Genomic DNA, 15,169 nt, shown 5'->3' with positions numbered 1-15,169 from the left:
GTAAAATAATTGTTTAATCAGGCATATCATTTAATCTTTTTTCGACTTCTTTAACCTCAATTGCAAAAATCATGTACCATCATATTTTGTTATATTTTTATGCATTTTTCATTGAGAAATATGAAAATAAAATTGAAAAGAGTCAGACTAAATGAAAGCATATAAAATGAATCAAAAGCACTACAAAGGCATCAGTTTGATTATTTTTAAAAATTATGTCAAAGTGTGATGAGAGCCCCTGATATCTCTTACCCTGAAGCAATTATTGCCATAGCCAGTCCATCCCCAGCACAACCTGTGTTGGATGGCTGGGTGGGAGGCTTAGTAGTAAGAGGAGGTGGCACTGTGTAACCTGTGCGCACACGCTTGCACATGTACTTCAAGTTGGAGGCGCAGTCGATGTTGCTCCACAGACCAGCCAGGAGTCCAGATGAAGAGGTTGTACAGCGTCCCTTGGTGTCATCTTGGCCAGTCAAGTGGGGCACACAGAATTTGAATAAGATGATAATGTCGTCTTTTCTTTGAACATGTTATAATGGACCTAAATCTATGCTAACATTCCTTCCATTATGCACTGTCAACTTTTCTTCAATATCTTCCTACATCTTGGGAACAAAAGATCGCTACAACAAAGATATCAAGTGATTTAACTGGCTTCAATACTTTTCTGAACATTTTAGAAGAAAGATTACAGATGTAAATCCATGACCAACAATGTACAACATATCACATCCTCACTCTACAGGTTTGCTACCTTTACAAATCTACAAATACATTGTCAATCTGGTATTTAAGTCCTTATCAAAATTCAAGTGTAACAATGCACACTGAGAATTTCCTTTTTTTTAAATTAATTTGCATATCTTTAACACACACTTTATCAAAATGTCATTTTAAGGTAACAATTCAAAATATTTGCATAATGCAAAGCCACATGCATTGTAATTCACTTCTTTTTTTAATCTATCTAAATCAGTTTTGACCTAAGACTATGTACACTGTGACTTGTCTCATAAAACTTCTCTTTCCTGCTCCCAAAATGCAAATGTCTAAGATGTGATCAAGTTTGACAGATTTACATTTGAACGCAAACAGAAGGAAACTGACCAGAAATGAATGTAATCTATCAGTGGAAAGAAATGAGCAAAGAAATCTGGAGGTCTCAGGTTCGAAACCCCTTGGAATCCCTTTTTCTTTGCTCATTTTTCCTCAGATTTACATTTGTTAAATGATGCAGCACCCACATGAAGACAGACTATGAGTGCGCGGGGGTTAAAAGAGACAGCCGCTATCGCAACTACAGTAAGAAAATTAAAACATTAAGCTTGATTTCTGGGAGTTCTGTGCATGCCATGTTTACTTGTTCAACATTCCCAGCATGCTATTCAGGTCGCATTTACTGTACTGGCAATGGAGCAGATACGGTATACCACAGTGCAGTACACTTGTATTACAGCTGTACAATACGGCTTCTCACAAATTTATTTGTCATGCGTTAGAGGAAAAGTGAATTCAGACATCACAAGAAATATTGCAATCTTTCTGCTGTGTGCATTCTCATCATAAAAACACCTGAAGAAGTTTCCCAGGAACTCTAACACTCTGACCAGTGATTTTTGCTGCAAAGTTTCTGGCAGAATTTGGTAAAGTTGTCAGGAAATCTTCTCCGAAACTTCACAACATTTCTAATATCACAATTGCTCTGTCCCAATGACAACAACCCTCCAATCTCACCTGGGTATAGATAATCCCAGTTGGTGTAGGAGACTGTTGAACCATCGCTCCAAACATACTGGCCCTGGTTATCCCGGTCATTCAGCCCTATCCACACTTTGGATCCATCCTCGGACCCAAGTATGCTGGCAAGCACTGTTTGCTCATACCTATAGAAATATTACAAGTCAGCATTCAAGGAATTAAAATGGAGCAGTTATATCTTATGTCCACTATAAGTATTAATGGTAATGAGAGATATGGTTGCAAATTTACCCTTACTAGACATACATACTTGCCTCCCTTTTCATGACACACACACAAAAAAAGAAACAAAGGTACTTATATAAGAAATGTTCTACCTATGTTTGGAATGAGTGTTCCAAAAGTTTGTTGAGCCTTGTAAAAGCCAGAAAGTAAATATATAATCAAAGATCTAGCGTATCACTCACATAATCTACATCAGTGGTTGCTGCAAAGACTCATATCTCGGCATATGCTATACCCAATCTTCCCTCAGAATGTATTTTTGTAACATATACAATATAATATATATAACACATATATATATATTCCTGTTTTTGTTTATCCAAATCCAGTTATACAATTGTACCACCATCATCACCATACAAATAATGTTATCTTCTCTGAACAAATGGAGATGTTAAAAAAACAACAAACATACATGGAAAATCACAGACAAAGTGGAGGGGGTCTAAAAAGGTACAAAAATCTTAAAGAGAGCCCCCTCCCAAATCATTACAACATAAAACTGGCTTATAACATCTCCATTGTTGACTCTCATGGTGCACACTAATTGAGGAGGAAAATGTGGTCTGGTTGGCGAAGCTCATCTTTATTTGTATTATCATGAAATGATACTGTACATTCAAGCCAATCACTTACCTGTTTCTAAGTATTTCTACTGATAGCTTCACTAGTATCACTGTATCACTTTGTTCAATGGACTTTGTATTACATTCACATACGAAAAAGGAATGCAGAAATCAAATCAAATCAAACAACAAAGCAAGAATCATGGGTAAAATGCTATCAATAGAAACACATCAAATCCTGAAACAGAGACATCCTTCTCAGATTTGAATGTTACGCCCTCTACAAAACTCACCTGTCCATGACGGACACCAGATCGCCACCCTTGCTTTTGCAGTCAGCGAGGGCGCCCTCCCAATTATTCGCTGAACTGGAGACAGAGTAGCAGTAGTAGCTGTAGGCAGTGTCACTCTGTTAGAAGACAGAAAGGAAAGGAACAGTTGTGCACATACGCTTCATTTTCTTTCTTTCTTTTTAGATATGCCACAGGCAAACAGTCATCATTAATTGCAAATAATGCACACTAGATATGATATTATGAGAAGGATTACACTGTAGACTTTGCTAAAAATCTGTAGAAAATAAATGCATGAGACAGGATACACAGTTGGAGAATGCCCACAGATGATGACTTGAAGATTTTACATTTGTAAATTTTGAGCTTTGCTGGCCATAGAGTGTATTCCAGAAAGAGGGAGCAGAATCTAAAAGACATCAATCATGTAACCAAGAACAGCACTTTCAATTACCTGCCTTAAAATACAAGGTTTCATGACATTGCATTGACTTTCATTAATTGGTTACTTTCTCCTAAACGGTCTTAATTCTCCTGGAATCTTAAATTAACTGTTTCCTTTCTTTCACTATTTTGAAAATCTTTTATGAGATAAGTATCTATTTCATTTATCTGGTAGTAATGTATCTATCGTCATGGTGAAGGTTCCTCAGCTACTGCACACAAAATGAATCACCACTGCTGGAAGGACTGTACTCATCACTCTTACACTGCATAACTTTCATTCAGAGCTGTCTATTGAATGATGGCTAGAGGAGGATGCACACTATAGTTCTACCAGATTGGATGAGATGGATGACATCAGGTGGTATCCACTGGTAGTCACTTACCCCACTGCAACCAGTTGGAGTGATGGGAAATTGAGTGGATGGCAGGTTCTCTCTGGGCCTCTTACACACTGCAGCTCGGTTGTTATCACAAAGAGCATCATTCCAGTAGCTCTGTTGGGGAAAGAGAGAAGTATCATCATCTATAGGTGTACAGTTTTGGCACCATGGCATAGATAGACACATGTATTTCACACTACTGCCCACTAATTGCTTAGATAAATGTTAGCATTCATCGCGGTGTACAAGTTTTCCTTTTTGACCATCACACAGATTTGAGTATTCTTTAGCCCGTTGAGGACGGTTTGATTTTACTATATCATGCATTTCCCACAGACGCTTGCCCGAGTACACCAAGGACTCAACCTCAACAGGCTAAAGCTGTAGCTACATGCCCTAGATGATATGTTATATTTCATTGGCAATACTTCTTTTTTTCTTCAACAACATGGATTCAATCCTGACTTTTGGAGGCAATGTTTTTTAAAATGCGGTAAAACAACAAAATATTAAACTGTCTCCTTATCACAAAAGAATGATTGTGAAAGTTCTATATCACGCTATTATCTTCTGAGGAATCTGATTCCTTACTTAGTTCCAAAGAGATCAAAAAAGTGGACAGACAGAGACATTCTGGAGATGACAGCTTTATATCTCAAATAATGATCATCTTTTGACATACGTACATTGGAGTACATCTCTACACAATCTTCTGCCCTGCCCTGGTAGTTGTTTGGTTCGTTATGATTCCACTCGGAGAAGTCAACTGGTGTGGCATCATCCCACTGGAAGGACATGGGGTCGTTAAGGTCATTCAACCCAATCCATACACTGCCTGTGGCTCCATCTAAATCAATGAGATCAAGAGATATAATCAGATCTTTAGTTAACCAGACACCACACTACTTCCCCCCCCCCCCACCTCAGACGCCAGGAAATTATCACTGCCAGTTCTACAATTACTAGTACTGCTGCCATTAAGATATGAAATGTAAATCATAACACTACTTCAACAGCCCATTGCAAACATTAAAGTAACAATTCCTACTATTACTACTGCTACTACTACAATTACAACTAAAACTACTACAACTACTACTGATACTACTGCTTCTACTGCTACTACAACTGCTACTGGGCACTACTACTTCTACTGCTACATCTATTATTACTATGACCGAAACCAGTACTGCTACTTCAACTACTGTTATTTCTACTACTACAAATTACAGAGGCATATGGGTTAAGTGCACTTGATGATGATGATTGTGATGGTGATGATTGTGATGATGATAATGATGATGATGGTGATGATGATGATGATGATGATGATCATTGTTATTTTTATCATTATTATAAGTATCATCATCCTCATCCTTATTATCATTATAATTCCACTGGCAATGGCACTGTCATAGAACTGATTTCTAAACTACCAATAGAGATTATCTTACTCTCATTGGCAAGAGCTCTGATGAAGCTGTTCTCATTGCTGTCATGGATAGAAGCTAGCTTGCCCCCTGTAACACTATTGATGTTACCGCAGCTAGTCTGGGCAGAAGAGTAGCTCTGGGCATCACTGAGAATGTAGTAGCAGTTGTCACCATAGCGTGACCAATGATCGGCACAGCGGTAGCTTGGTTGGATGGTGGGATCAACCGGATCCACAACGTCCATCTCTGGTGAAGAAATAAAAGCAGGGGTTAATTTCAGGGTCAACATGAGAATGAAAGAGAAAGAGATTGGAGGAAAAAAGGCATTCATATAGGCAGAAAGATTGTATGGGAGTGTGAAAAGTACTGAAGTTTATCAGTTGCAATATATAAGACAACAACAACATTATACGCAAAAGTACAAATCATGTAACGCCACAATGGACAAAAGAGTATGCCCTTATTATGGACAATGAGGGTCATCTAGGGAAAGAGATGGAACATTGAGAGTAATATACTTCATTGTTTTGATATATCAAGAACCATAATATGTTCATGGTTCAAAAATGATTTTGCCAATGGTGATACAGAGAAAAGAATTTGCTCCTGCAGAGCTATAGGCATACTAACGTCTCTCATAATAGTCAACATTTGCATCGGACATGGGACTGGAGGAGGTTGTGTCAAAGAAGGTGCACTTCTTGCTGGCTCGGTCATAGTTGAAGGCGCGGCAGGTAAAGCTGTCCATCTTGACACACCGTTGCGCACATTCATCGGCAAAGACGTCCGACAGCGTTAGGCTCCCAGTTCCGAGCTCCAGCCGGTTATTTTGGACGGTGAAATGCGTCACCAGGTATCCTACACAGTTGACAATCAGCAGAAATGCAAACCATGACAAAGTGTTCATAGGTGGCACACAAATAACTACCCGCTACCTCATGCTTATAGCTTGCACAGTAATGCATGCTACATTTCTGTGATTTCTACATCATCTCCATATTCTATGCCATCATTACGATACGGCTATGAGAACAAAGAAATGTTTTAAATCACAGATCCACTTTATGGGAGAAATTTGTTTTCATACATCTCTTCACACAAGAATGGAAATTGTGTCGATGCTCTCACATGAAATCACAGGAATGCTAATGCACTTCTCAGTGGTAATTTTGAACAATTTTCAGCTACTTCAACAGACCAAAGCTTGTCGATACATGGTTAAGGTGGAAAACAGTTCAATTGGTAACAGTAAAGATGAAATATTTATTTGATAAAGATGACCAGGTATCAAAACTGCTAGAGGATAATAGAGATGTACTAACCATTCTTTTTGCAGATGTAACCTCTTTGTTTGTAGCAGTTGATATCATTCCAGTTATCGGTGCTTGTGAAGATTTCCATACAGTCTTCACCATTGACATCATTAGGTTCACCTGTAGGCAAAATGTGTTTGTAAAAAATGAACACTTGCTTGTAATAGGAGGGGAGACTCAATGTGTTAAATGTAGAAATGTATGGTGGAAATTAAAAAAATCAAATATAAAATATAACACATACACACTGAAAGAAATCAGCATTTTCAACAAATATGACATTTTTGCTTCATCTTCATATGAATCTTGTGGAATTCTCATGGACCAAAAAAGTTCGTACTTTAGCACCTGGGGCAAATCAAATTATGCAATATATATGTGCCAAGGGACTAATGCAAAAATAACCTATTTGACATTTTCAGTCAAACAATTTAACCTCCATGTCTTTGGTATTCATCTTCATGTTCCTGGTTTGAGACATAAGGAACATACATCCCATCAAGTACTGATGGCAAGGCGGGAACCACAGATTTTGATTAAGTCTTTTTGATACCAAATACCTCCTCTTTCAAAAATCAGGTCTGACATCATATCCTATCATACATCTTGTTGGCCTTGACTCGCAAAGTCATAAATGTAACTAGGTTTATACTGGTACTTACCAGCATTCCAGTTGACGTAGGCAAAACCTTCTCCATCACTCCACCCCCATCCACCCTCTCTGTTGAAATCGTTTCCACCAATAAACAGGGCATCCTCCTGGCTCAAGACCAGTCGAGCTGGAATGCAGGACAAAACAGAGAGTTATGTAATCAATTTGTTGTATCAGATTGCTTTGGGGGATTTGAGGATCACTCGACCAAGCAAGTAGGAGATTAACAAAACTGTGTTGAATTGTTAAATACGATAATGAGTAAAAGATGGAATAGTGTAGAATCAGTTCACATACAGTTTTATTTTGTACATTCATTTTTCTCATTGAGTATTAGTGAAAAATGAAATAATATTTGGTCCTTGCTACATTAAATGCTGAGTAACTGAATGTATCAAAAAGCAGCATTGCGGGAGATGCAGAAGAGGAAGATGAAAGAGGAGGAGGAGGAGGAGGCAGAGGAGAAGAAGAGGAAAATACAGAAGGATGAGGAGAGAAAGAAAAAGAAGAGGAGAGAGAGAAGGATAGGAGAAGAAGAACAAGAAAGTATAAAGGAAGAAGACAAAGTAGAAGAAGACAAAAAGGGAAAAGTAGAATTCAGGGAATTAAAGAGGTAAAAATAATTGAAGAAAGAAGATGAGGAAGGGAAAGAAATGAGGAAGAAAAAGGAGTCTTCACCGTTCATGTAGAGCTGTTCATCTTTGGAGACGATGCTAGCTAGATCCCCTCCTTCTAACTGACATGCCTCCCTGGCAGTGTACCAATCTTTGTAGTCCCAGTCCCGGAACAGGTAGCAGTTCCCACTGATTGGCTCATACTCCCAACCAGTGCCACAGTGGCTATTATACTGAGCTGTAAAATCGAGAGGAAATGTGTTTAATTATTTCATTACCACCAGCACCTGTATTGTATTAAAAGTCTCAAAGTAGGATTTCCACACTTCTAACAAGTGTTTGTTTGTCACTAATCAGATTTCTGAAATATGTTTCTAAACACATAAAGGGTCTTGAGCTTCAAGAGACAGAAATTAATTCCCTTTTATCTATTATAAAAAATACACAAATGAATCCTAATTATGCTCACATACAAAAGATCACATTTTCTGCTGGAAAAAAAAAGCGTTATCAGGTTCTAAGATTTGAGCAGAAATAAAAACCAAACAATCAATTTCCATGAAATAAAAAGCTTATTGCATCAGAAGTGGGTATATTTATAAGCATTGTTCCAAACATAGGTCAAATTGAACCCTGGTGGCTTTGATTTTAAACATTTTACTGTAAATGAAAATAATTCAATCTTGACATCATAATGTAGAGAAGATCAAAATATGATACCAACAACTCAATGCCCCCTAAAACTGCACATAAACCCTTCCCGATTCTCAGCCAGTGATATACATATATCTCTATAAACACACTACAGTGAAACGATGAATACAGGGTAAATACAGGGCTTAAACATCTCCCTGTTTTTAAGGCTACAACTTCAGATTAAAAATTTACACCAAGTAATCGTGAAACATTCAGTGTAACTTACGTGTAGGTAGAGGGTTTGCAGTACTTCCTGAAAGCAAGAAAAATACAAAGACATTGCAAAAAGAGGGACAGAGGAACAATGTGCATAAAAAGTGTGACAGTCACAAACATACAAACATACAAGGTCACACTTGATAAACTCTATATTACACATGACTGCCAATGAAATCTAAATCCATATCGATCTCCAGATACATTCAGATTAACCTCAAATGCAGTGCTGCCTGTCCACTATAGCACTATAATGATGCTTTATCTGCAAACTTTGGAACCATGTCTATTAAACCAACATCACAAAAATGAGATGATAGCACAACTTTCTATATATCAGCAGTATAACATGTTCTATTGGATTTTTCATTATACATTTAAATCCCAATGGAATCCCATTTTCTTTGCTCATTTTTCCACTAATAATTTATTTTCTTTCTAGTCAGTTTATTCTGTCTTTATTTGTTACATACTCAAAAAGCTGCATCACTTCGGTGATCCCTCGCATTTATCCCCAAGTTCAATTATTCTTCGGGTTTATGCCAGGTTTAAGTGTGTGCGTGTGTGTGACACACAAACACACTGCTATAGCTTCTGACCATCCGAGCATTGAGAATTTAGGGTTTCTGGGACAAACACTGAACTAGGGATTTCTTAGCTCAGTCGGCAGAGCATCGGGTTAGCATCCGGAGGTCTCGAGTTCGAATCCCGAAGAAATCCCATTTTCTTTGCTCATTTTTCCACTAGCATTTAAAACCTCTAAACTTAGAATACTACATGAAACCTATACTTACAATTGAACCATGCTTCAATTGTCAATATTCTTAGAGAAATTTACACTCATTTACATGCTGATACATTAACTTCTATATTCATTTATATGTTGATACACTAGGATACACTAGACTTCTACACTTATGCATATGTAGACACAATAGACTTCTACTTAAAGTCATTTACATGCTTGCACAGAAGACTTCCACACACATTTAAATGCTGATACACTAGACTTCTACACTGCTTTGCATTGTACTCCCTGGTAGGTTACACTTAACACTGTTGAATGGCAAACAAATATTTTTGATCATGTGAACAGCTTCTTCCCTCACACCCATCAGAATTTATGTCAGCAACACAACAATGGTACACCAGTGTTACACTTCAAGCAAAAGCCATTCAGTTAACTCTAATACACCATACTCACTGAGAATAAGGTCCTTCTTGCAGACTGACGCCAGCAGACTGGTGTCACAGAACTTGTCGTTCCACAAACCAGCTGAAGTCCCCGTGCGCATATGGGCACAGTCTTCCTTTCCCTGCCAATCATCCGGCTGGTTTGGAGCCCAGTTACTGAAAGTATTGGCGCTATACTGTGGATATGTGAAGACAAATATGATAAATCCAAGATGTGTAGGAGCTTTGAGGTTGATCATACAAACACATCAATTATAAAAGTTATCTCTCTTATAATTGGATACTAATTTGTGACGATGAGGACAATTTTGGTCTCCTAGCACTCATATCTTCTCAATGTGGAACATTACAGAGGGAATTTGTTGGTCCTATAGATTTGCCTACTCAGGAGATTTTTCTCGGAAATTAATGGATGTTTCCCCACTAGTCTTGCATCTCATAATCATTACAACCATCATGACAACTTTTGTCACCGACAAGTGTCATTAGTCAATTGTCATGAAATGAAGCTCTGGAATTGTAAAGCAACTTAACCCTTACAGGGCCCAGACACTAGGTTCAACTCGCCAAGTTTTCTTCATCACCATTCACTAATTCATCAAAACTTGACCTAGTTGTAAGATTTACAATTATAGTGATGCACATCAGTCCAACAGGAAGGCCACACATGATAACACAACATGAATTGGGGGGGGGGGGGGCCTAAGCAATCTGTATTCATTAAAGGGGATGGCTAGTAACTGATCAGTGGGAATCAGTGGGAATGCTGGAGGATGATTGTTCCAATCCTTGTGGGATTCATTTAAGAGTACATTATATATCTATTGTTGTGTGAAAATTATTTGCTTCAGAATGGTCTCATATTCAAGTAATGTGCAGTTTAACGTTTCCAGGTTAGCGTGCCTGGTCAGTGACGGGGCATTAATCTGCACATTACTTGAATATGAGACCGTTCTGAAGCAAATAATTTTCACACAACAGTAGATATACAATGTACTCTTAAATGAATCCCGCAAGGACTGGAACAATCATCCCTCAGCATTCTCACTGATTCCTACTGATTGGTTACTAGCCATCCCCTTTAACTATTTGTGCAAACTGGTGCACAAAGTAGAGTAAGGGTTCAATCTACATCACTTGGGGTCCATTGTATATAACATTTGAGTATCCTAACTGCTTATTCTTACTGGTGAGCCGTCTGTCCACACAAAGCTTGATTCATCTGAGTTGTCATGGAGACCAATCCAGAGTTCAGCACCGCCCACCTTGGCACGCACTATGCAGATTGACAGAGAGAAGAGTACATCTTGCCTGTACAGGTATACACATTGTACATCCACAAGTCTGCACTTAATAATTGCTAATATCATTACTTGGCTAGATAAAGCCATCTCCTTTCATAAAAAACATTAACAGGAAACAAAATACTCAATCTTTTTTCCCATTTAATTCCAATGATGCAACTAATGCCACACCTGATTTGCATTAAATTTTCATTAGGTTCATATATCTTGCATCTGATAACAAATTCCACAAACATGAGAAAAATAAAGAACAAAAGCAATCTATGCATGCTTCATGCATCTCATTCATTTCAGAAAGTGAGTGTGTTGTACAAATTGGTAGAACAAAAGGGTCTAAAACATTTTTGGAAATATAAATCACATATCCATGTGTATAGTGAGTCATTTGAGGACGAATCCTGAAATTTGACATACTTTGTCCACCATGATGCATTTCTATCAAACCTATACCAAGTGGTACTCTCGGAGAGAAAATTAGCCAATCAAAAGTCACATTCTATCCACAACCCCTCTCAAGTCCTATCTTCTCACTTCCCTGCTCGCATGCCCTTCAAACACTCCCTCAACCCTTCCCCAACTGTTCCCCAAACCTATCAACCCTCCAACCTCTTGCCCAAGTCCTAAAATCCTTCCAACCCATTCCCCCAACCAACAACCATCCCTACTCCTTGCCCCTCTGCCAAAACGCTTCCCTCCACCCAATCTCCCACCCCCCCCCCCCCATACAACCCTTCACACCTCCTTGCCCCAGTGGTCAGCAACCCCTCCCTATCTTCTTTCACTCCAACAACCCCTACCCTCTGCCTCACTTCACCCTCACCCCATCCCCCTCCCATTCCTTCCAAATCAGAAGTGGTGCGGGACTTACGACTCAGAAAGTCCTGTTCATCCTGGTCATTGATGCTGGTCAAATGGGCACCTTTGGCCGAGCAGGCATTTTCTGCATCTGCAAAGTTCTTTTTGGTCCATTCAAAGTAGTAACATTTGTCATTATAGGCCAGCCACCCAGCTTCGCATGTGGCAAAGGCTGCAAAAGATTGACATATTCAAATCAGAGGTTGTACAGAATTTATTCACTTTCATTACATGTATGAATTAAGCAATATCTATCGTTATCATAACTATATAGGAGAAAGACAAATGTGTGTCGAATAGACAAGATTGAACAATACTGCTTTAAAGACTTCATCATTTCTGTTTTATTTCACAGAATTTGTCAGTGGGCTTTACACTTTTTCTTCACTCTTCACAGTCTAAGTCTATCACTCCCTTGAAAACAATATTTTGTGTCATTGGAAGTGTTGTGCATCTTTGGGGTACTCACCTTCATTGGTGGCCTTTTTGCAGATGGATGCCAACTTGTTTGAATCACCATTCATATCGTTCCAAAGGCCAGCCTGGGTTTCTGATGACCGAAGATGGACGCAGTCCTCACTTGACTGCCAGTTGTCTGGTTGGTTGGAAGCCCAGTTTGTAAAGACAACCTTTTACAAAAATGATGATAATAAAATCAATCATCACCACCATGATAACAATAAGAGGTAATAATCATACGGATTTTGAATTCCTGATTTGTATTTCAGTATGTGCCATTTGTTACTTTTGTATTCTATGTATTCATGTATTTAGGATGCTCTCTGTCTCAAAAGCAAATGATGTGCAAACTGTGATGCTCTCTGTGCTAAACCAAACAATATGTACACCACAATTCTCTCTGTGGTAAAACACCATCCAACATTAGTGCTATTCATCCAGACCAGCTTTATCCCTGCTTTGTGACCTTGCCTGTGTCTTAATTTGCTATAATATCCTTGGTTTCAATCTTATCCGTGCCCTTGCTCTCACATTGATTTCCATCCTTCCTTTGGTTTTTGCATCTCTACTCACTTTGTCCCTGCATTTTGACGTACAATTGGCAAATCCATATATTCCTGCTATAACGACCTATTCCTTATCCTTGTAACTCTCTGTATGGAAAAATAAGCTCCACAACACTGGCAGTTCATGAGTCTCCTATTGGTCTTCTTGAGTCATTTAGTCTGGATCATCTTGCAAAGCTTCAGACCATTTTTGTGACACTGAATTACGGAAGACCGAAGATTCTTGCCCAGCTGCAGGCATTGACAATAAACTTCAAATCACATACATGTACTTGTGTGACACTCTCCTTCTTATGCCAAGTATCTAAAGTCATAATCCTCTAACTGGTTTAGGACTCCTGACTTGCTTTGCCTCATTGAATAGATGCCACACCGACCTCTTCCATAACTCTGATAAAGTTTCTCATGCAGGGCTGATCATCAAATAGCAAATTAGAATCAGACACTGACAGAAGAATCTTGTAAACATGCTAAAATATCAAAATATGTGGAACGTTCAATATTTACAATATCTTTCTGACTGCGATATGTTTTACCCAAAATGTGCTTGAGCAGTTGCCCTGAAAAACCATAAGAGAAAACCAACTTTTCATAGAATGATGTCATGTGCTTGTTGCTGTTTTTTAATAAACTGTCATAGATTTATGGATTCTGATTTTGTTTAACATTCTCACAATTACAGAAAGAACCAAGACGAAAGGAAGACACCAAAAAAATCTCACTTTAGAATGATCTGTCCATGAGTAATCAGTTTCTGACACAATGTCATGTAGTCCTATCCATAGGAAGACGCCTCCCATTCTAACCCGCACTGTACAAAGAGACAAAGGTGAAAATTGAGAGAGCAGTTTCTTGCATCTGTTCATCATTTTCTTTATGCTATCATGTCAGTTTCATAAAACATCTATTGTGTGCTGCAAGAAGGAAGTATAGTACAAACATGTTATATATATATATATATATATATATATATATATATATATATATATATATATATATATACATATATATACATATACAGGTAGATAGATAGGTAGATAGATAGATAAATAGATGAATAGATAGATAGATAGATAGATAGATAGATAGATAGATAGATAGATAGATAGATGGATAGATATAGATAAATAGATAGATAGATAGATAGATAGATAGATAGATAGATAGATAGATAGATAGATAGATAGATAGATAGATAGATAGATAGAATTATATCAGGGCTTGACACTAACATTATTCTCTGGTGGCCAGTGAGGGCCACTAAAATCTTTGAGCTTGGCATTTTGGTGGCCCGAAATGAAAGGAAATATAAAGTTTCATTTTGAATTTTAGCTGTCCAATCAGGCCACAAAAGGACAGGCTTATTGGTAATTTGGTGGCCAGACATAAATTTTTAGTAGCCCCGGGCCACAGGGCCACCACTAATGTCGAGTCCCATATGTAATTAATTTTATCAATATTACATCTTCTTTTTACAAAGTTCAACCTTGATCTTGTAAAAGATATCTTGTGAAACACTGTCCTCCTGAAAAAAAAACAAAAAACAAACATGATGTACATATATTCATGCTGCAATACAACCAATCTAATGTAGACACTCTAAATATTTATGTTAAATCAAGTGTCAGAGAAAACCTAGAGCAGCTTCCCATAGCAGTGATTTCAAAATAATACTCTGAATTAACTCACTTGTCAGGAACATCTGTTCTTCTTCACTGAGGATGCTGGTCAGATGAGCCCCTTTTGAGGTGCAAGACGTTTCGGCATCATCAAAATCTTGTGAAGCCCACTCAAAGTAGTAGCATTTATCTCCAAAAAGTGTCCAGCCTGCATCACATGTACTGATGGCTGCGATGGAGGACAATAGTAGTATCATTATTTTAAAAAAAAATAGATTTCATTGATTTAGGAATTCATGTAACTCTGCCCAGGACTGCACTATCAACTCTTCATGTGTTCCACTGCTTTTACTTGTATAAACAGACTAGGCTTCCTGTGGAAAGATACACACTAATGCAATGGACAATGAAAAGTACATACCAAAAATTCTCTCCTTCATTCCAAGGAAGCAGAGTAAATAAAGACCTCTAGCTTGACAACATATGATACAATTGTGTATCTACAGCTTGGTTGAGAAGAATGTTGGTAAGGCTTGAAAAGAAGCCCTATACATGTATCATTATTCATAAAATATACGC

The 15,169-nt window shown here is 38.0% G+C and overlaps 1 pseudogene; it reads right to left on the bottom strand.

Moving 5' to 3' along the window:
• Positions 1-15,169, bottom strand: part of LOC139722615 (macrophage mannose receptor 1-like) — a 47,891-nt pseudogene that overhangs the window by 18,934 nt on the left and 13,788 nt on the right.

Source organism: Diadema antillarum, unplaced genomic scaffold, assembly GCF_040938485.1.
Source record: "Diadema antillarum isolate AM-2024a unplaced genomic scaffold, OU_Dant_1.0 scf00000167, whole genome shotgun sequence".
Taxonomy (NCBI): Eukaryota; Metazoa; Echinodermata; class Echinoidea; order Diadematoida; family Diadematidae; genus Diadema; species Diadema antillarum.
This window is presented reverse-complemented; position numbering and strand designations above follow the sequence as displayed.